Source organism: Salmo salar, chromosome 07, assembly GCF_965601325.2.
Source record: "Salmo salar chromosome 07, fSalSal1, whole genome shotgun sequence".
Classification (NCBI taxonomy): domain Eukaryota; kingdom Metazoa; phylum Chordata; class Actinopteri; order Salmoniformes; family Salmonidae; genus Salmo; species Salmo salar.
Window position 1 is genome coordinate 12,178,910 of NC_138297.1, and position 20,937 is coordinate 12,199,846.

Here is a 20,937-nt window from a genome sequence, read left to right on the forward strand (position 1 = left end):
ATAGTCTGTAGATAGTCTGTAGATAGTCTGTAGATAGTCTGTAGATAGTCTCTTTATTGTCTGTAGATAGTCTTTAGATAGTCTTTAGACAGTCTGTAGACAGTCTGTAGACAGTCTGTAGATAGTCTTTAGACAGTATGTAGATAGTCTGTAGATAGTCTTTAGACAGTCTGTAGATAGTCTCTATATACTATGTAGATAGTCTCTATATAGTCTGTAGATAGTCTCTATATAGTCTGTAGATAGCCTCTATATAGACTGTAGATAGTCTCTATATAGTCTGTAGATAGTCTCTATATAGTCTGTAGATAGTCTGTAGATAGTCTGTAGATAGTCTCTATATAGTCTGTAGACAGTCTGTAGACAGTCTTTAGATAGTCTGCAGATAGTCTGAAGATAGTCTGTAGATAGTCTCTATATAGTCTGTAGATAGTCTCTATATAGTCTGTAGATAGTCTGTAGATAGTCTGTAGATAGTCTGTAGATAGTCTCTATATAGTCTGCAGATAGTCTGTAGATAGTCTGTAGATAGTCTCTATATAGTCTTTACATAATCTCTATATAGTCTGTAGATAGTCTCTATATAGTCTGCAGATAGTCTGTAGATAGTCTGTAGATAGTCTGTAGATAGTCTCTATATAGTCTGTAGATAATCTCTATATAGTCTGTAGATAGTCTCTATATAGTCTGCAGATAGTCTGTAGATAGTCTGTAGATAGTCTGTAGATAGTCTCTATATAGTCTGTAGATAATCTCTATATAGTCTGTAGATAGTCTCTATATAGTCTGTAGATAGTCTCTATATAGTCTGTAGATAGTCTGTAGATAGTCTGTAGATAGTCTCTATATAGTCTGTAGACAGTCTGTAGACAGTCTTTAGATAGTCTTTAGATAGTCTGCAGATAGTCTGTAGATAGTCTGCAGATAGTCTGTAGATAGTCTCTATATAGTCTGTAGATAGTCTCTATATAGTCTGTAGATAGTCGGTAGATAATCTCTATATAGTCTGCAGATAGTCTGTAGATAGTCTGTAGATAGTCTGTAGATAGTCTGCAGATAGTCTGTAGATAGTCTGCAGATAGTCTGTAGATAGTCTCTATATAGTCTGTAGATAGTCTGTAGATAGTCTCTATATAGTCTGTAGATAGTCTCTATATAGTCTGTAGATAGTCTGTAGATAGTCTGTAGATAGTCTGTAGATAGTCTCTATATAGTCTGTAGATAATCTCTATATAGTCTTTAGATAATCTCTATATAGTCTGTAGATAGTCTCTATATAGTCTGTAGATAGTCTCTATATTGTCTGTAGATAGTCTGTAGATAGTCTGTAGATAGTCTGTAGATAGTCTCTATATAGTCTGCAGATAGTCTGCAGATAGTCTGTAGATAGTCTGTAGATAGTCTCTATATAGTCTTTAGATAATCTCTATATAGTCTGTAGATAGTCTCTATATAGTCTGCAGATAGTCTGTAGATAGTCTGTAGATAGTCTGTAGATAGTCTCTATATAGTCTGTAGATAAACTCTATATAGTCTGTAGATAATCTCTATATAGACTGTAGATAGTCTCTATATAGTCTGTAGATAGTCTCTATATAGTCTGTAGATATTCTGTAGATAGTCTGTAGATAGTCTGTAGATAGTCTCTATATAGTCTGTAGATAGTCTCTATATAGTCTGTAGATAGTCGGTAGATAATCTCTATATAGTCTGCAGATAGTCTGTAGATAGTCTGTAGATAGTCTGTAGATAGTCTGCAGATAGTCTGTAGATAGTCTGCAGATAGTCTGTAGATAGTCTCTATATAGTCTGTAGATAGTCTGTAGATAGTCTCTATATAGTCTGTAGATAGTCTCTATATAGTCTGTAGATAGTCTGTAGATAGTCTGTAGATAGTCTGTAGATAGTCTCTATATAGTCTGTAGATAATCTCTATATAGTCTTTAGATAATCTCTATATAGTCTGTAGATAGTCTCTATATAGTCTGTAGATAGTCTCTATATTGTCTGTAGATAGTCTGTAGATAGTCTGTAGATAGTCTGTAGATAGTCTCTATATAGTCTGCAGATAATCTCTATATAGTCTGTAGATAGTCTCTATATAGTCTGCAGATAGTCTGTAGATAGTCTGTAGATAGTCTGTAGATAGTCTCTATATAGTCTGTAGATAAACTCTATATAGTCTGTAGATAATCTCTATATAGACTGTAGATAGTCTCTATATAGTCTGTAGATAGTCTCTATATAGTCTGTAGATATTCTGTAGATAGTCTGTAGATAGTCTGTAGATAGTCTCTATATAGTCTTTAGATAATCTCTATATAGTCTGTAGATAGTCTCTATATAGTCTGCAGATAGTCTGTAGATAGTCTGTAGATAGTCTGTAGATAGTCTCTATATAGTCTGTAGATAAACTCTATATAGTCTGTAGATAATCTCTATATAGACTGTAGATAGTCTCTATATAGTCTGTAGATAGTCTCTATATAGTCTGTAGATATTCTGTAGATAGTCTGTAGATAGTCTCTATATAGTCTGTAGATAGTCTCTATATAGTCTGTAGATATTCTGTAGATAGTCTGTAGATAGTCTGTAGATAGTCTGTAGATAGTCTCTATATAGTCTGCAGATAGTCTCTATATAGTCTGTAGATAGCCTCCATATAGACTGTAGATAGTCTCTATATAGTCTGTAGATAGTCTCTATATAGTCTGTAGATAGTCTCTATATAGTCTGTAGATAGTCTGTAGATAGTCTGTAGATAGTTTCTATATAGTCTGTAGACAGTCTGTAGACAGTCTTTAGATAGTCTGCAGATAGTCTGCAGATAGTCTGTAGATAGTCTCTATATAGTCTGTAGATAGTCTCTATATAGTCTGTAGATAGTCTGTAGATAGTCTGTAGATAGTCTTTAGATAGTCTGTAGATAGTCTGTAGATAGTCTCTATATAGTCTGTAGATAGTCTGTAGATAGTCTGTAGATAGTCTGTAGATAGTCTCTTTATTGTCTGTAGATAGTCTTTAGATAGTCTTTAGACAGTCTGTAGACAGTCTGTAGACAGTCTGTAGATAGTCTTTAGACAGTATGTAGATAGTCTGTAGATAGTCTTTAGACAGTCTGTAGATAGTCTCTATATAGTATGTAGATAGTCTCTATATAGTCTGTAGATAGTCTCTATATAGTCTGTAAATAGTCTGTAGATAGTCACTATATAGTCTGTAGATAGTCTGTAGATAGTCTGTAGATAGTCTGTAGATAGTCTGTAGATAGTCTCTATATAGTCTGCAGATAGTCTGTAGATAGTCTGTAGATAGTCTCTATATAGTCTTTAGATAATCTCTATATAGTCTGTAGATAGTCTCTATATAGTCTGTAGATAGTCTCTATATTGTCTGTAAATAGTCTGTAGATAGTCTGTAGATAGTCTGTAGATAGTCTCTATATAGTCTGCAGATAGTCTGCAGATAGTCTGTAGACAGTCTTTAGATAGTCTGCAGATAGTCTGCAGATAGTCTGTAGATAGTCTCTATATAGTCTGTAGATAGTCTCTATATAGTCTGTAGATAGTCTGTAGATAGTCTGTAGATAGTCTGTAGATAGTCTCTATATAGTCTGCAGATAGTCTGTAGATAGTCTGTAGATATTCTCTATATAGACTTTAGATAATCTCTATATAGTCTGTAGATAGTCTCTATATAGTCTGCAGATAGTCTGTAGATAGTCTGTAGATAGTCTGTAGATAGTCTCTATATAGTCTGTAGATAATCTCTATATAGTCTGTAGATAATCTCTATATAGTCTGTAGATAGTCTCTATATAGTCTGTAGATAGTCTCTATATTGTCTGTAGATAGTCTTTAGATAGTCTGTAGATAGTCTGTAGATAGTCTCTATATAGTCTGTAGATAGTCTGTAGATAGTCTGTAGATAGTCTGTAGATAGTCTCTTTATTGTCTGTAGATAGTCTTTAGATAGTCTTTAGACAGTCTGTAGACAGTCTGTAGACAGTCTGTAGATAGTCTTTAGACAGTATGTAGATAGTCTGTAGATAGTCTTTAGACAGTCTGTAGATAGTCTCTATATAGTATGTAGATAGTCTCTATATAGTCTGTAGATAGTCTCTATATAGTCTGTAGATAGCCTCTATATAGACTGTAGATAGTCTCTATATAGTCTGTAGATAGTCTCTATATAGTCTGTAGATAGTCTCTATATAGTCTGTAGATAGTCTGTAGATAGTCTGTAGATAGTTTCTATATAGTCTGTAGACAGTCTGTAGACAGTCTTTAGATAGTCTGCAGATAGTCTGCAGATAGTCTGTAGATAGTCTCTATATAGTCTGTAGATAGTCTCTATATAGTCTGTAGATAGTCTGTAGATAGTCTGTAGATAGTCTTTAGATAGTCTGTAGATAGTCTGTAGATAGTCTCTATATAGTCTGTAGATAGTCTGTAGATAGTCTGTAGATAGTCTGTAGATAGTCTCTTTATTGTCTGTAGATAGTCTTTAGATAGTCTTTAGACAGTCTGTAGACAGTCTGTAGACAGTCTGTAGATAGTCTTTAGACAGTATGTAGATAGTCTGTAGATAGTCTTTAGACAGTCTGTAGATAGTCTCTATATAGTATGTAGATAGTCTCTATATAGTCTGTAGATAGTCTCTATATAGTCTGTAGATAGCCTCTATATAGACTGTAGATAGTCTCTATATAGTCTGTAGATAGTCTCTATATAGTCTGTAGATAGTCTGTAGATAGTCTGTAGATAGTCTCTATATAGTCTGTAGACAGTCTGTAGACAGTCTTTAGATAGTCTGCAGATAGTCTGAAGATAGTCTGTAGATAGTCTCTATATAGTCTGTAGATAGTCTCTATATAGTCTGTAGATAGTCTGTAGATAGTCTGTAGATAGTCTGTAGATAGTCTCTATATAGTCTGCAGATAGTCTGTAGATAGTCTGTAGATAGTCTCTATATAGTCTTTACATAATCTCTATATAGTCTGTAGATAGTCTCTATATAGTCTGCAGATAGTCTGTAGATAGTCTGTAGATAGTCTGTAGATAGTCTCTATATAGTCTGTAGATAATCTCTATATAGTCTGTAGATAGTCTCTATATAGTCTGCAGATAGTCTGTAGATAGTCTGTAGATAGTCTGTAGATAGTCTCTATATAGTCTGTAGATAATCTCTATATAGTCTGTAGATAGTCTCTATATAGTCTGTAGATAGTCTCTATATAGTCTGTAGATAGTCTGTAGATAGTCTGTAGATAGTCTCTATATAGTCTGTAGACAGTCTGTAGACAGTCTTTAGATAGTCTTTAGATAGTCTGCAGATAGTCTGTAGATAGTCTGCAGATAGTCTGTAGATAGTCTCTATATAGTCTGTAGATAGTCTCTATATAGTCTGTAGATAGTCGGTAGATAATCTCTATATAGTCTGCAGATAGTCTGTAGATAGTCTGTAGATAGTCTGTAGATAGTCTGCAGATAGTCTGTAGATAGTCTGCAGATAGTCTGTAGATAGTCTCTATATAGTCTGTAGATAGTCTGTAGATAGTCTCTATATAGTCTGTAGATAGTCTCTATATAGTCTGTAGATAGTCTGTAGATAGTCTGTAGATAGTCTGTAGATAGTCTCTATATAGTCTGTAGATAATCTCTATATAGTCTGTAGATAATCTCTATATAGTCTGTAGATAGTCTCTATATAGTCTGTAGATAGTCTCTATATTGTCTGTAGATAGTCTGTAGATAGTCTGTAGATAGTCTGTAGATAGTCTCTATATAGTCTGCAGATAGTCTGCAGATAGTCTGTAGATAGTCTGTAGATAGTCTCTATATAGTCTGTAGATAGTCTCTATATAGTCTGTAGATAGTCGGTAGATAATCTCTATATAGTCTGCAGATAGTCTGTAGATAGTCTGTAGATAGTCTGTAGATAGTCTGCAGATAGTCTGTAGATAGTCTGCAGATAGTCTGTAGATAGTCTCTATATAGTCTGTAGATAGTCTGTAGATAGTCTCTATATAGTCTGTAGATAGTCTCTATATAGTCTGTAGATAGTCTGTAGATAGTCTGTAGATAGTCTGTAGATAGTCTCTATATAGTCTGTAGATAATCTCTATATAGTCTGTAGATAATCTCTATATAGTCTGTAGATAGTCTCTATATAGTCTGTAGATAGTCTCTATATTGTCTGTAGATAGTCTGTAGATAGTCTGTAGATAGTCTGTAGATAGTCTCTATATAGTCTGCAGATAGTCTGCAGATAGTCTGTAGATAGTCTGTAGATAGTCTCTATATAGTCTTTAGATAATCTCTATATAGTCTGTAGATAGTCTCTATATAGTCTGCAGATAGTCTGTAGATAGTCTGTAGATAGTCTGTAGATAGTCTCTATATAGTCTGTAGATAAACTCTATATAGTCTGTAGATAATCTCTATATAGACTGTAGATAGTCTCTATATAGTCTGTAGATAGTCTCTATATAGTCTGTAGATATTCTGTAGATAGTCTGTAGATAGTCTGTAGATAGTCTCTATATAGTCTTTAGATAATCTCTATATAGTCTGTAGATAGTCTCTATATAGTCTGCAGATAGTCTGTAGATAGTCTGTAGATAGTCTGTAGATAGTCTCTATATAGTCTGTAGATAGTCTCTATATAGTCTGTAGATATTCTGTAGATAGTCTGTAGATAGTCTCTATATAGTCTGTAGATAGTCTCTATATAGTCTGTAGATATTCTGTAGATAGTCTGTAGATAGTCTGTAGATAGTCTGTAGATAGTCTGTAGATAGTTTCTATATAGTTTGTAGACAGTCTGTAGACAGTCTTTAGATAGTCTGTAGATAGTCTGTAGATAGTCTGTAGATAGTCTGTAGATAGTCTCTATATAGTCTGCAGATAGTCTCTATATAGTCTGTAGATAGCCTCCATATAGACTGTAGATAGTCTCTATATAGTCTGTAGATAGTCTCTATATAGTCTGTAGATAGTCTCTATATAGTCTGTAGATAGTCTGTAGATAGTCTGTAGATAGTTTCTATATAGTCTGTAGACAGTCTGTAGACAGTCTTTAGATAGTCTGCAGATAGTCTGCAGATAGTCTGTAGATAGTCTCTATATAGTCTGTAGATAGTCTCTATATAGTCTGTAGATAGTCTGTAGATAGTCTGTAGATAGTCTTTAGATAGTCTGTAGATAGTCTGTAGATAGTCTCTATATAGTCTGTAGATAGTCTGTAGATAGTCTGTAGATAGTCTGTAGATAGTCTCTTTATTGTCTGTAGATAGTCTTTAGATAGTCTTTAGACAGTCTGTAGACAGTCTGTAGACAGTCTGTAGATAGTCTTTAGACAGTATGTAGATAGTCTGTAGATAGTCTTTAGACAGTCTGTAGATAGTCTCTATATAGTATGTAGATAGTCTCTATATAGTCTGTAGATAGTCTCTATATAGTCTGTAAATAGTCTGTAGATAGTCACTATATAGTCTGTAGATAGTCTGTAGATAGTCTGTAGATAGTCTGTAGATAGTCTGTAGATAGTCTCTATATAGTCTGCAGATAGTCTGTAGATAGTCTGTAGATAGTCTCTATATAGTCTTTAGATAATCTCTATATAGTCTGTAGATAGTCTCTATATAGTCTGTAGATAGTCTCTATATTGTCTGTAAATAGTCTGTAGATAGTCTGTAGATAGTCTGTAGATAGTCTCTATATAGTCTGCAGATAGTCTGCAGATAGTCTGTAGACAGTCTTTAGATAGTCTGCAGATAGTCTGCAGATAGTCTGTAGATAGTCTCTATATAGTCTGTAGATAGTCTCTATATAGTCTGTAGATAGTCTGTAGATAGTCTGTAGATAGTCTGTAGATAGTCTCTATATAGTCTGCAGATAGTCTGTAGATAGTCTGTAGATATTCTCTATATAGTCTTTAGATAATCTCTATATAGTCTGTAGATAGTCTCTATATAGTCTGCAGATAGTCTGTAGATAGTCTGTAGATAGTCTGTAGATAGTCTGTAGATAGTCTCTATATAGTCTGCAGATAGTCTGTAGATAGTCTGTAGATAGTCTCTATATAGTCTTTAGATAATCTCTATATAGTCTGTAGATAGTCTCTATATAGTCTGTAGATAGTCTCTATATTGTCTGTAAATAGTCTGTAGATAGTCTGTAGATAGTCTGTAGATAGTCTCTATATAGTCTGCAGATAGTCTGCAGATAGTCTGTAGACAGTCTTTAGATAGTCTGCAGATAGTCTGCAGATAGTCTGTAGATAGTCTCTATATAGTCTGTAGATAGTCTCTATATAGTCTGTAGATAGTCTGTAGATAGTCTGTAGATAGTCTGTAGATAGTCTCTATATAGTCTGCAGATAGTCTGTAGATAGTCTGTAGATATTCTCTATATAGTCTTTAGATAATCTCTATATAGTCTGTAGATAGTCTCTATATAGTCTGCAGATAGTCTGTAGATAGTCTGTAGATAGTCTGTAGATAGTCTCTATATAGTCTGTAGATAATCTCTATATAGTCTGTAGATAATCTCTATATAGTCTGTAGATAGTCTCTATATAGTCTGTAGATAGTCTCTATATTGTCTGTAGATAGTCTGTAGATAGTCTGTAGATAGTCTGTAGATAGTCTCTATATAGTCTGCAGATAGTCTGCAGATAGTCTGTAGATAGTCTGTAGATAGTCTCTATATAGTCTTTAGATAATCTCTATATAGTCTGTAGATAGTCTCTATATAGTCTGCAGATAGTCTGTAGATAGTCTGTAGATAGTCTGTAGATAGTCTCTATATAGTCTGTAGATAAACTCTATATAGTCTGTAGATAATCTCTATATAGACTGTAGATAGTCTCTATATAGTCTGTAGATAGTCTCTATATAGTCTGTAGATATTCTGTAGATAGTCTGTAGATAGTCTGTAGATAGTCTGTAGATAGTCTGTAGATAGTTTCTATATAGTTTGTAGACAGTCTGTAGACAGTCTTTAGATAGTCTGTAGATAGTCTGTAGATAGTCTGTAGATAGTCTGTAGATAGTCTGTAGATAGTCTGTAGATAGTCTCTATATAGTCTGCAGATAGTCTCTATATAGTCTGTAGATAGCCTCCATATAGACTTTAGATAGTCTCTATATAGTCTGTAGATAGTCTCTATATAGTCTGTACATAGTCTCTATATAGTCTGCAGATAGTCTGTAGATAGTCTGTAGATAGTTTCTATATAGTCTGTAGACAGTCTGTAGACAGTCTTTAGATAGTCTGCAGATAGTCTGCAGATAGTCTGTAGATAGTCTGTAGATAGTCACTATATAGTCTGTAGATAGTCTGTAGATAGTCTGTAGATAGTCTCTATATAGTCTTTAGATAGTCTCTATATAGTCTGCAGATAGTCTGTAGATAGTCTGTAGATAGTCTGTAGATAGTCTCTATATAGTCTGTAGATAATCTCTATATAGTCTGTAGATAATCTCTATATAGTCTGTAGATAGTCTCTAAATAGTCTGTAGATAGTCTCTATATTGTCTGTAGATAGTCTGTAGATAGTCTGTAGATAGTCTGTAGATAGTCTCTATATAGTCTGCAGATAGTCTGCAGATAGTCTGTAGATAGTCTGTAGATAGTCTCTATATAGTCTTTAGATAATCTCTATATAGTCTGTAGATAGTCTCTATATAGTCTGCAGATAGTCTGTAGATAGTCTGTAGATAGTCTGTAGATAGTCTCTATATAGTCTGTAGATAAACTCTATATAGTCTGTAGATAATCTCTATATAGACTGTAGATAGTCTCTATATAGTCTGTAGATAGTCTCTATATAGTCTGTAGATATTCTGTAGATAGTCTGTAGATAGTCTCTATATAGTCTGTAGATAGTCTCTATATAGTCTGTAGATATTCTGTAGATAGTCTGTAGATAGTCTGTAGATAGTCTGTAGATAGTTTCTATATAGTTTGTAGACAGTCTGTAGACAGTCTTTAGATAGTCTGTAGATAGTCTGTAGATAGTCTGTAGATAGTCTGTAGATAGTCTGTAGATAGTCTCTATATAGTCTGCAGATAGTCTCTATATAGTCTGTAGATAGCCTCCATATAGACTGTAGATAGTCTCTATATAGTCTGTAGATAGTCTCTATATAGTCTGTAGATAGTCTGTAGATAGTCTGTAGATAGTCTTTAGATAGTCTGTAGATAGTCTGTAGATAGTCTCTATATAGTCTGTAGATAGTCTGTAGATAGTCTGTAGATAGTCTGTAGATAGTCTCTTTATTGTCTGTAGATAGTCTTTAGATAGTCTTTAGACAGTCTGTAGACAGTCTGTAGACAGTCTGTAGATAGTCTTTAGACAGTATGTAGATAGTCTGTAGATAGTCTTTAGACAGTCTGTAGATAGTCTCTATATAGTATGTAGATAGTCTCTATATAGTCTGTAGATAGTCTCTATATAGTCTGTAGATAGCCTCTATATAGACTGTAGATAGTCTCTATATAGTCTGTAGATAGTCTCTATATAGTCTGTAGATAGTCTGTAGATAGTCTGTAGATAGTCTCTATATAGTCTGTAGACAGTCTGTAGACAGTCTTTAGATAGTCTGCAGATAGTCTGAAGATAGTCTGTAGATAGTCTCTATATAGTCTGTAGATAGTCTCTATATAGTCTGTAGATAGTCTGTAGATAGTCTGTAGATAGTCTGTAGATAGTCTCTATATAGTCTGCAGATAGTCTGTAGATAGTCTGTAGATAGTCTCTATATAGTCTTTACATAATCTCTATATAGTCTGTAGATAGTCTCTATATAGTCTGCAGATAGTCTGTAGATAGTCTGTAGATAGTCTGTAGATAGTCTCTATATAGTCTGTAGATAATCTCTATATAGTCTGTAGATAGTCTCTATATAGTCTGCAGATAGTCTGTAGATAGTCTGTAGATAGTCTGTAGATAGTCTCTATATAGTCTGTAGATAATCTCTATATAGTCTGTAGATAGTCTCTATATAGTCTGTAGATAGTCTCTATATAGTCTGTAGATAGTCTGTAGATAGTCTGTGGATAGTCTCTATATAGTCTGTAGACAGTCTGTAGACAGTCTTTAGATAGTCTTTAGATAGTCTGCAGATAGTCTGTAGATAGTCTGCAGATAGTCTGTAGATAGTCTCTATATAGTCTGTAGATAGTCTCTATATAGTCTGTAGATAGTCGGTAGATAGTCTGTAGATAGTCTCTATAGAGTCTGTAGATAGTCTCTATATAGTCTGTAGATAGTCTCTATATAGTCTGTAGATAGTCTGTAGATAGTCTGTAGATAGTCTCTATATAGTCTGTAGATAGTCTCTATATAGTCTGTAGATAGTCTGTAGATAGTCTGTAGATAGTCTCTATATAGTCTGTAGATAGTCTCTATATAGTCTGTAGATAGTCTCTATATAGTCTGTAGATAGTCTGTAGATAGTCTGTAGATAGTCTCTATATAGTCTGCAGATAGTCTGTAGATAGTCTGTAGATAGTCTCTATATAGTCTGTAGATAATCTCTATATAGTCTGTAGATAATCTCTATATAGTCTGTAGATAGTCTTTAGACAGTCTGTAGATAGTCTGTAGATATTCTTTATATAGTCTTTAGACAGTCTGTAGATAGTCTCTATATAGTCTGTAGATAGTCTCGATATAGTCTGTAGATAGTCTCTATATAGTCTGTAGATAGCCTCTATATAGTCTGTAGATAGTCTCTATATAGTCTGTAGATAGTCTCTATATTGTCTGTAGATAGTCTCTATATACTCTGTAGATAGTCTGTAGATAGTCTGTAGATAGTCTCTATATAGGCTGTAGACAGTCTGTAGACAGTCTTTAGATAGTCTGCAGATAGTAAGCAGATAGTCTGTAGATAGTCTCTATATAGTCTGTAGATAGTCTCTATATAGTCTGTAGATAGTCTGTAGATAGTCTGTAGATAGTCTTTAGATAGTCTGTAGATAGTCTGTAGATAGTCTCTATATAGTCTGTAGATAGTCTGTAGATAGTCTGTAGATAGTCTCTTTATTGTCTGTAGATAGTCTGTAGATAGTCTTTAGACAGTCTGTAGACAGTCTGTAGACAGTCTGTAGATAGTCTTTAGACAGTATGTAGATAGTCTGTAGATAGTCTTTAGACAGTCTGTAGATAGTCTCTATATAGTCTGTAGATAGTCTCTATATAGTCTGTAGATAGTCTCTATATAGTCTGTAGATAGCCTCTATATAGACTGTAGATAGTCTCTATATAGTCTGTAGATAGTCTCTATATAGTCTGTAGATAGTCTGTAGATAGTCTGTAGATAGTCTCTATATAGTCTGTAGACAGTCTGTAGACAGTCTTTAGATAGTCTGCAGATAGTCTGCAGATAGTCTGTAGATAGTCTCTATATAGTCTGTAGATAGTCTCTATATAGTCTGTAGATAGTCTGTAGATAGTCTGTAGATAGTCTGTAGATAGTCTCTATATAGTCTGCAGATAGTCTGTAGATAGTCTGTAGATAGTCTCTATATAGTCTTTACATAATCTCTATATAGTCTGTAGATAGTCTCTATATAGTCTGCAGATAGTCTGTAGATAGTCTGTAGATAGTCTGTAGATAGTCTCTATATAGTCTGTAGATAATCTCTATATAGTCTGTAGATAGTCTCTATATAGTCTGCAGATAGTCTGTAGATAGTCTGTAGATAGTCTGTAGATAGTCTCTATATAGTCTGTAGATAATCTCTATATAGTCTGTAGATAGTCTCTATATAGTCTGCAGATAGTCTGTAGATAGTCTGTAGATAGTCTGTAGATAGTCTCTATATAGTCTGTAGATAATCTCTATATAGTCTGTAGATAGTCTCTATATAGTCTGTAGATAGTCTCTATATAGTCTGTAGATAGTCTGTAGATAGTCTGTAGATAGTCTCTATATAGTCTGTAGACAGTCTGTAGACAGTCTTTAGATAGTCTTTAGATAGTCTGCAGATAGTCTGTAGATAGTCTGCAGATAGTCTGTAGATAGTCTCTATATAGTCTGTAGATAGTCTCTATATAGTCTGTAGATAGTCGGTAGATAATCTCTATATAGTCTGCAGATAGTCTGTAGATAGTCTGTAGATAGTCTGTAGATAGTCTGTAGATAGTCTGCAGATAGTCTGTAGATAGTCTGCAGATAGTCTGTAGATAGTCTCTATATAGTCTGTAGATAGTCTCTATATAGTCTGTAGATAATCTCTATATAGTCTGTAGATAGTCTCTATATAGTCTGTAGATAGTCTCTATATTGTCTGTAGATAGTCTGTAGATAGTCTGTAGATAGTCTGTAGATAGTCTCTATATAGTCTGCAGATAGTCTGCAGATAGTCTGTAGATAGTCTGTAGATAGTCTCTATATAGTCTTTAGATAATCTCTATATAGTCTGTAGATAGTCTCTATATAGTCTGCAGATAGTCTGTAGATAGTCTGTAGATAGTCTGTAGATAGTCTCTATATAGTCTGTAGATAAACTCTATATAGTCTGTAGATAATCTCTATATAGACTGTAGATAGTCTCTATATAGTCTGTAGATAGTCTCTATATAGTCTGTAGATATTCTGTAGATAGTCTGTAGATAGTCTGTAGATAGTCTGTAGATAGTCTGTAGATAGTTTCTATATAGTTTGTAGACAGTCTGTAGACAGTCTTTAGATAGTCTGTAGATAGTCTGTAGATAGTCTGTAGATAGTCTGTAGATAGTCTGTAGATAGTCTGTAGATAGTCTCTATATAGTCTGCAGATAGTCTCTATATAGTCTGTAGATAGCCTCCATATAGACTGTAGATAGTCTCTATATAGTCTGTAGATAGTCTCTATATAGTCTGTAGATAGTCTCTATATAGTCTGTAGATAGTCTGTAGATAGTCTGTAGATAGTTTCTATATAGTCTGTAGACAGTCTGTAGACAGTCTTTAGATAGTCTGCAGATAGTCTGCAGATAGTCTGTAGATAGTCTGTAGATAGTCACTATATAGTCTGTAGATAGTCTGTAGATAGTCTGTAGATAGTCTGTAGATAGTCTGTAGATAGTCTCTATATAGTCTGCAGATAGTCTGTAGATAGTCTGTAGATAGTCTCTATATAGTCTTTAGATAATCTCTATATAGTCTGTAGATAGTCTCTATATAGTCTGTAGATAGTCTCTATATTGTCTGTAAATAGTCTGTAGATAGTCTGTAGATAGTCTGTAGATAGTCTCTATATAGTCTGCAGATAGTCTGCAGATAGTCTGTAGACAGTCTTTAGATAGTCTGCAGATAGTCTGCAGATAGTCTGTAGATAGTCTCTATATAGTCTGTAGATAGTCTCTATATAGTCTGTAGATAGTCTGTAGATAGTCTGTAGATAGTCTGTAGATAGTCTCTATATAGTCTGCAGATAGTCTGTAGATATTCTCTATATAGTCTTTAGATAATCTCTATATAGTCTGTAGATAGTCTCTATATAGTCTGCAGATAGTCTGTAGATAGTCTGTAGATAGTCTGTAGATAGTCTCTATATAGTCTGTAGATAATCTCTATATAGTCTGTAGATAATCTCTATATAGTCTGTAGATAGTCTCTATATAGTCTGTAGATAGTCTCTATATTGTCTGTAGATAGTCTGTAGATAGTCTGTAGATAGTCTGTAGATAGTCTCTATATAGTCTGCAGATAGTCTGCAGATAGTCTGTAGATAGTCTGTAGATAGTCTCTATATAGTCTTTAGATAATCTCTATATAGTCTGTAGATAGTCTCTATATAGTCTGCAGATAGTCTGTAGATAGTCTGTAGATAGTCTGTAGATAGTCTCTATATAGTCTGTAGATAAACTCTATATAGTCTGTAGATAATCTCTATATAGACTGTAGATAGTCTCTATATAGTCTGTAGATAGTCTCTATATAGTCTGTAGATATTCTGTAGATAGTCTGTAGATAGTCTGTAGATAGTCTGTAGATAGTCTGTAGATAGTTTCTATATAGTTTGTAGACAGTCTGTAGACAGTCTTTAGATAGTCTGTAGATAGTCTGTAGATAGTCTGTAGATAGTCTGTAGCTAGTCTGTAGATAGTCTGTAGATAGTCTCTATATAGTCTGCAGATAGTCTCTATATAGTCTGTAGATAGCCTCCATATAGACTTTAGATAGTCTCTATATAGTCTGTAGATAGTCTCTATATAGTCTGTAGATAGTCTCTATATAGTCTGTAGATAGTCTGTAGATAGTTTCTATATAGTCTGTAGACAGTCTGTAGACAGTCTTTAGATAGTCTGCAGATAGTCTGCAGATAGTCTGTAGATAGTCTGTAGATAGTCACTATATAGTCTGTAGATAGTCTGTAGATAGTCTGTAGATAGTCTGTAGATAGTCTCTATATAGTCTGCAGATAGTCTGTAGATAGTCTGTAGATAGTCTCTATATAGTCTTTAGATAGTCTCTATATAGTCTGCAGATAGTCTGTAGATAGTCTGTAGATAGTCTGTAGATAGTCTCTATATAGTCTGTAGATAATCTCTATATAGTCTGTAGATAATCTCTATATAGTCTGTAGATAGTCTCTAAATAGTCTGTAGATAGTCTCTATATTGTCTGTAGATAGTCTGTAGATAGTCTGTAGATAGTCTGTAGATAGTCTGTAGATAGTCTCTATATAGTCTTTAGATAATCTCTATATAGTCTGTAGATAGTCTCTATATAGTCTGCAGATAGTCTGTAGATAGTCTGTAGATAGTCTGTAGATAGTCTCTATATAGTCTGTAGATAAACTCTATATAGTCTGTAGATAATCTCTATATAGACTGTAGATAGTCTCTATATAGTCTGTAGATAGTCTCTATATAGTCTGTAGATATTCTGTAGATAGTCTGTAGATAGTCTCTATATAGTCTGTAGATAGTTTCTATATAGTTTGTAGACAGTCTGTAGACAGTCTTTAGATAGTCTGTAGATAGTCTGTAGATAGTCTGTAGATAGTCTGTAGATAGTCTGTAGATAGTCTCTATATAGTCTGCAGATAGTCTCTATATAGTCTGTAGATAGCCTCCATATAGACTGTAGATAGTCTCTATATAGTCTGTAGATAGTCTCTATATAGTCTGTAGATAGTCTGTAGATAGTCTGTAGATAGTCTTTAGATAGTCTGTAGATAGTCTGTAGATAGTCTCTATATAGTCTGTAGATAGTCTGTAGATAGTCTGTAGATAGTCTGTAGATAGTCTCTTTATTGTCTGTAGATAGTCTTTAGATAGTCTTTAGACAGTCTGTAGACAGTCTGTAGACAGTCTGTAGATAGTCTTTAGACAGTATGTAGATAGTCTGTAGATAGTCTTTAGACAGTCTGTAGATAGTCTCTATATAGTATGTAGATAGTCTCTATATAGTCTGTAGATAGTCTCTATATAGTCTGTAGATAGCCTCTATATAGACTGTAGATAGTCTCTATATAGTCTGTAGATAGTCTCTATATAGTCTGTAGATAGTCTGTAGATAGTCTGTAGATAGTCTCTATATAGTCTGTAGACAGTCTGTAGACAGTCTTTAGATAGTCTGCAGATAGTCTGAAGATAGTCTGTAGATAGTCTCTATATAGTCTGTAGATAGTCTCTATATAGTCTGTAGATAGTCTGTAGATAGTCTGTAGATAGTCTGTAGATAGTCTCTATATAGTCTGCAGATAGTCTGTAGATAGTCTGTAGATAGTCTCTATATAGTCTTTACATAATCTCTATATAGTCTGTAGATAGTCTCTATATAGTCTGCAGATAGTCTGTAGATAGTCTGTAGATAGTCTGTAGATAGTCTCTATATAGTCTGTAGATAATCTCTATATAGTCTGTAGATAGTCTCTATATAGTCTGCAGATAGTCTGTAGATAGTCTGTAGATAGTCTGTAGATAGTCTCTATATAGTCTGTAGATAATCTCTATATAGTCTGTAGATAGTCTCTATATAGTCTGTAGATAGTCTCTATATAGTCTGTAGATAGTCTGTAGATAGTCTGTAGATAGTCTCTATATAGTCTGTAGACAGTCTGTAGACAGTCTTTAGATAGTCTTTAGATAGTCTGCAGATAGTCTGTAGATAGTCTGCAGATAGTCTGTAGATAGTCTCTATATAGTCTGTAGATAGTCTCTATATAGTCTGTAGATAGTCGGTAGATAGTCTGTAGATAGTCTCTATATAGTCTGTAGATAGTCTCTATATAGTCTGTAGATAGTCTGTAGATAGTCTGTAGATAGTCTCTATATAGTCTGTAGATAGTCTCTATATAGTCTGTAGATAGTCTGTAGATAGTCTGTAGATAGTCTGTAGATAGTCTCTATATAGTCTGTAGATAGTCTCTATATAGTCTGTAGATAGTCTCTATATAGTCTGTAGATAGTCTGTAGATAGTCTGTAGATAGTCTCTATATAGTCTGCAGATAGTCTGTAGATAGTCTGTAGATAGTCTCTATATAGTCTGTAGATAATCTCTATATAGTCTGTAGATAATCTCTATATAGTCTGTAGATAGTCTTTAGACAGTCTGTAGATAGTCTGTAGATATTCTTTATATAGTCTTTAGACAGTCTGTAGATAGTCTCTATATAGTCTGTAGATAGTCTCGATATAGTCTGTAGATAGTCTCTATATAGTCTGTAGATAGCCTCTATATAGTCTGTAGATAGTCTCTATATAGTCTGTAGATAGTCTCTATATTGTCTGTAGATAGTCTCTATATAGTCTGTAGATAGTCTGTAGATAGTCTGTAGATAGTCTGTAGATAGTCTCTATATAGTCTGTAGATAATCTCTATATAGTCTGTAGATAGTCTCTATATAGTCTGTAGATAGTCTCTATATAGTCTGTAGATAGTCTGTAGATAGTCTGTAGATAGTCTCTATATAGTCTGTAGACAGTCTGTAGACAGTCTTTAGATAGTCTTTAGATAGTCTGCAGATAGTCTGTAGATAGTCTGCAGATAGTCTGTAGATAGTCTCTATATAGTTTGTAGATAGTCTCTATATAGTCTGTAGATAGTCGGTAGATAGTCTGTAGATAGTCTCTATATAGTCTGTAGATAGTCTCTATATAGTCTGTAGATAGTCTGTAGATAGTCTGTAGATAGTCTCTATATAGTCTGTAGATAGTCTCTATATAGTCTGTAGATAGTCTGTAGATAGTCTGTAGATAGTCTGTAGATAGTCTCTATATAGTCTGTAGATAGTCTCTATATAGTCTGTAGATAGTCTCTATATAGTCTGTAGATAGTCTGTAGATAGTCTGTAGATAGTCTCTATATAGTCTGCAGATAGTCTGTAGATAGTCTGTAGATAGTCTCTATATAGTCTGTAGATAATCTCTATATAGTCTGTAGATAATCTCTATATAGTCTGTAGATAGTCTTTAGACAGTCTGTAGATAGTCTGTAGATATTCTTTATATAGTCTTTAGACAGTCTGTAGATAGTCTCTATATAGTCTGTAGATAGTCTCGATATAGTCTGTAGATAGTCTCTATATAGTCTGTAGATAGCCTCTATATAGTCTGTAGATAGTCTCTATATAGTCTGTAGATAGTCTCTATATTGTCTGTAGATAGTCTCTATATAGTCTGTAGATAGTCTGTAGATAGTCTCTATATAGGCTGTAGACAGTCTGTAGACAGTCTTTAGATAGTCTGCAGATAGTAAGCAGATAGTCTGTAGATAGTCTCTATATAGTCTGTAGATAGTCTCTATATAGTCTGTAGATAGTCTGTAGATAGTCTGTAGATAGTCTGTAGATAGTCTGTAGATAGTCTTTAGATAGTCTGTAGATAGTCTGTAGATAGTCTCTATATAGTCTGTAGATAGTCTGTAGATAGTCTGTAGATAGTCTCTTTATTGTCTGTAGATAGTCTGTAGATAGTCTTTAGACAGTCTGTAGACAGTCTGTAGACAGTCTGTAGATAGTCTTTAGATAGTCTGTAGATAGTCTGTAGATAGTCTCTATATAGTCTGTAGATAGTCTGTAGATAGTCTGTAGATAGTCTCTATATAGTCTGTAGACAGTCTGTAGACAGTCTTTAGATAGTCTGCAGATAGTCTGTAGATAGTCTGCAGATAGTCTGTAGATAGTCTCTATATAGTCTGTAGATAGTCTCTATATAGTCTGTAGATAGTCGGTAGATAGTCTGTAGATAGTCTCTATAGAGTCTGTAGATAGTCTCTATATAGTCTGTAGATAGTCTCTATATAGTCTGTAGATAGTCTGTAGATAGTCTGTAGATAGTCTCTATATAGTCTGTAGATAGTCTCTATATAGTCTGTAGATAGTCTGTAGATAGTCTGTAGATAGTCTGTAGATAGTCTCTATATAGTCTGTAGATAGTCTCTATATAGTCTGCAGATAGTCTGTAGATAGTCTGTAGATAGTCTCTATATAGTCTTTACATAATCTCTATATAGTCTGTAGATAGTCTCTATATAGTCTGCAGATAGTCTGTAGATAGTCTGTAGATAGTCTGTAGATAGTCTCTATATAGTCTGTAGATAATCTCTATATAGTCTGTAGATAGTCTCTATATAGTCTGCAGATAGTCTGTAGATAGTCTGTAGATAGTCTGTAGATAGTCTCTATATAGTCTGTAGATAATCTCTATATAGTCTGTAGATAGTCTCTATATAGTCTGTAGATAGTCTCTATATAGTCTGTAGATAGTCTGTAGATAGTCTGTAGATAGTCTCTATATAGTCTGTAGACAGTCTGTAGACAGTCTTTAGATAGTCTGCAGATAGTCTGTAGATAGTCTGCAGATAGTCTGTAGATAGTCTCTATATAGTCTGTAGATAGTCTCTATATAGTCTGTAGATAGTCGGTAGATAGTCTGTAGATAGTCTCTATAGAGTCTGTAGATAGTCTCTATATAGTCTGTAGATAGTCTCTATATAGTCTGTAGATAGTCTGTAGATAGTCTGTAGATAGTCTCTATATAGTCTGTAGATAGTCTCTATATAGTCTGTAGATAGTCTGTAGATAGTCTGTAGATAGTCTGTAGATAGTCTCTATATAGTCTGTAGATAGTCTCTATATAGTCTGTAGATAGTCTCTATATAGTCTGTAGATAGTCTGTAGATAGTCTGTAGATAGTCTCTATATAGTCTGCAGATAGTCTGTAGATAGTCTGTAGATAGTCTGTAGATAGTCTCTATATAGTCTGTAGATAGTCTCTATATAGTCTGTAGATAGTCTCTATATAGTCTGTAGATAGTCTCTATATAGTCTGTAGATAGTCTGTAGATAGTCTGTAGATAGTCTCTATATAGTCTGCAGATAGTCTGTAGATAGTCTGTAGATAGTCTCTATATAGTCTGTAGATAATCTCTATATAGTCTGTAGATAATCTCTATATAGTCTGTAGATAGTCTTTAGACAGTCTGTAGATAGTCTGTAGATATTCTTTATATAGTCTTTAGACAGTCTGTAGATAGTCTCTATATAGTCTGTAGATAGTCTCGATATAGTCTGTAGATAGTCTCTATATAGTCTGTAGATAGTCTCTATATAGTCTGTAGATAGTCTCTATATAGTCTGTAGATAGTCTCTATATAGTCTGTAGATAGTCTGTAGATAGTCTGTAGATAGTCTCTATATAGTCTGTAGATAGTCTCTATATAGTCTGTAGATAGTCTGTAGATAGTCTGTAGATAGTCTGTAGATAGTCTCTATATAGTCTGTAGATAGTCTCTATATAGTCTGTAGATAGTCTCTATATAGTCTGTAGATAGTCTGTAGATAGTCTGTAGATAGTCTCTATATAGTCTGCAGATAGTCTGTAGATAGTCTGTAGATAGTCTGTAGATAGTCTGTAGATAGTCTCTATATAGTCTGTAGATAGTCTCTATATAGTCTCTAGATAGTCTCTATATAGTCTGTAGATAG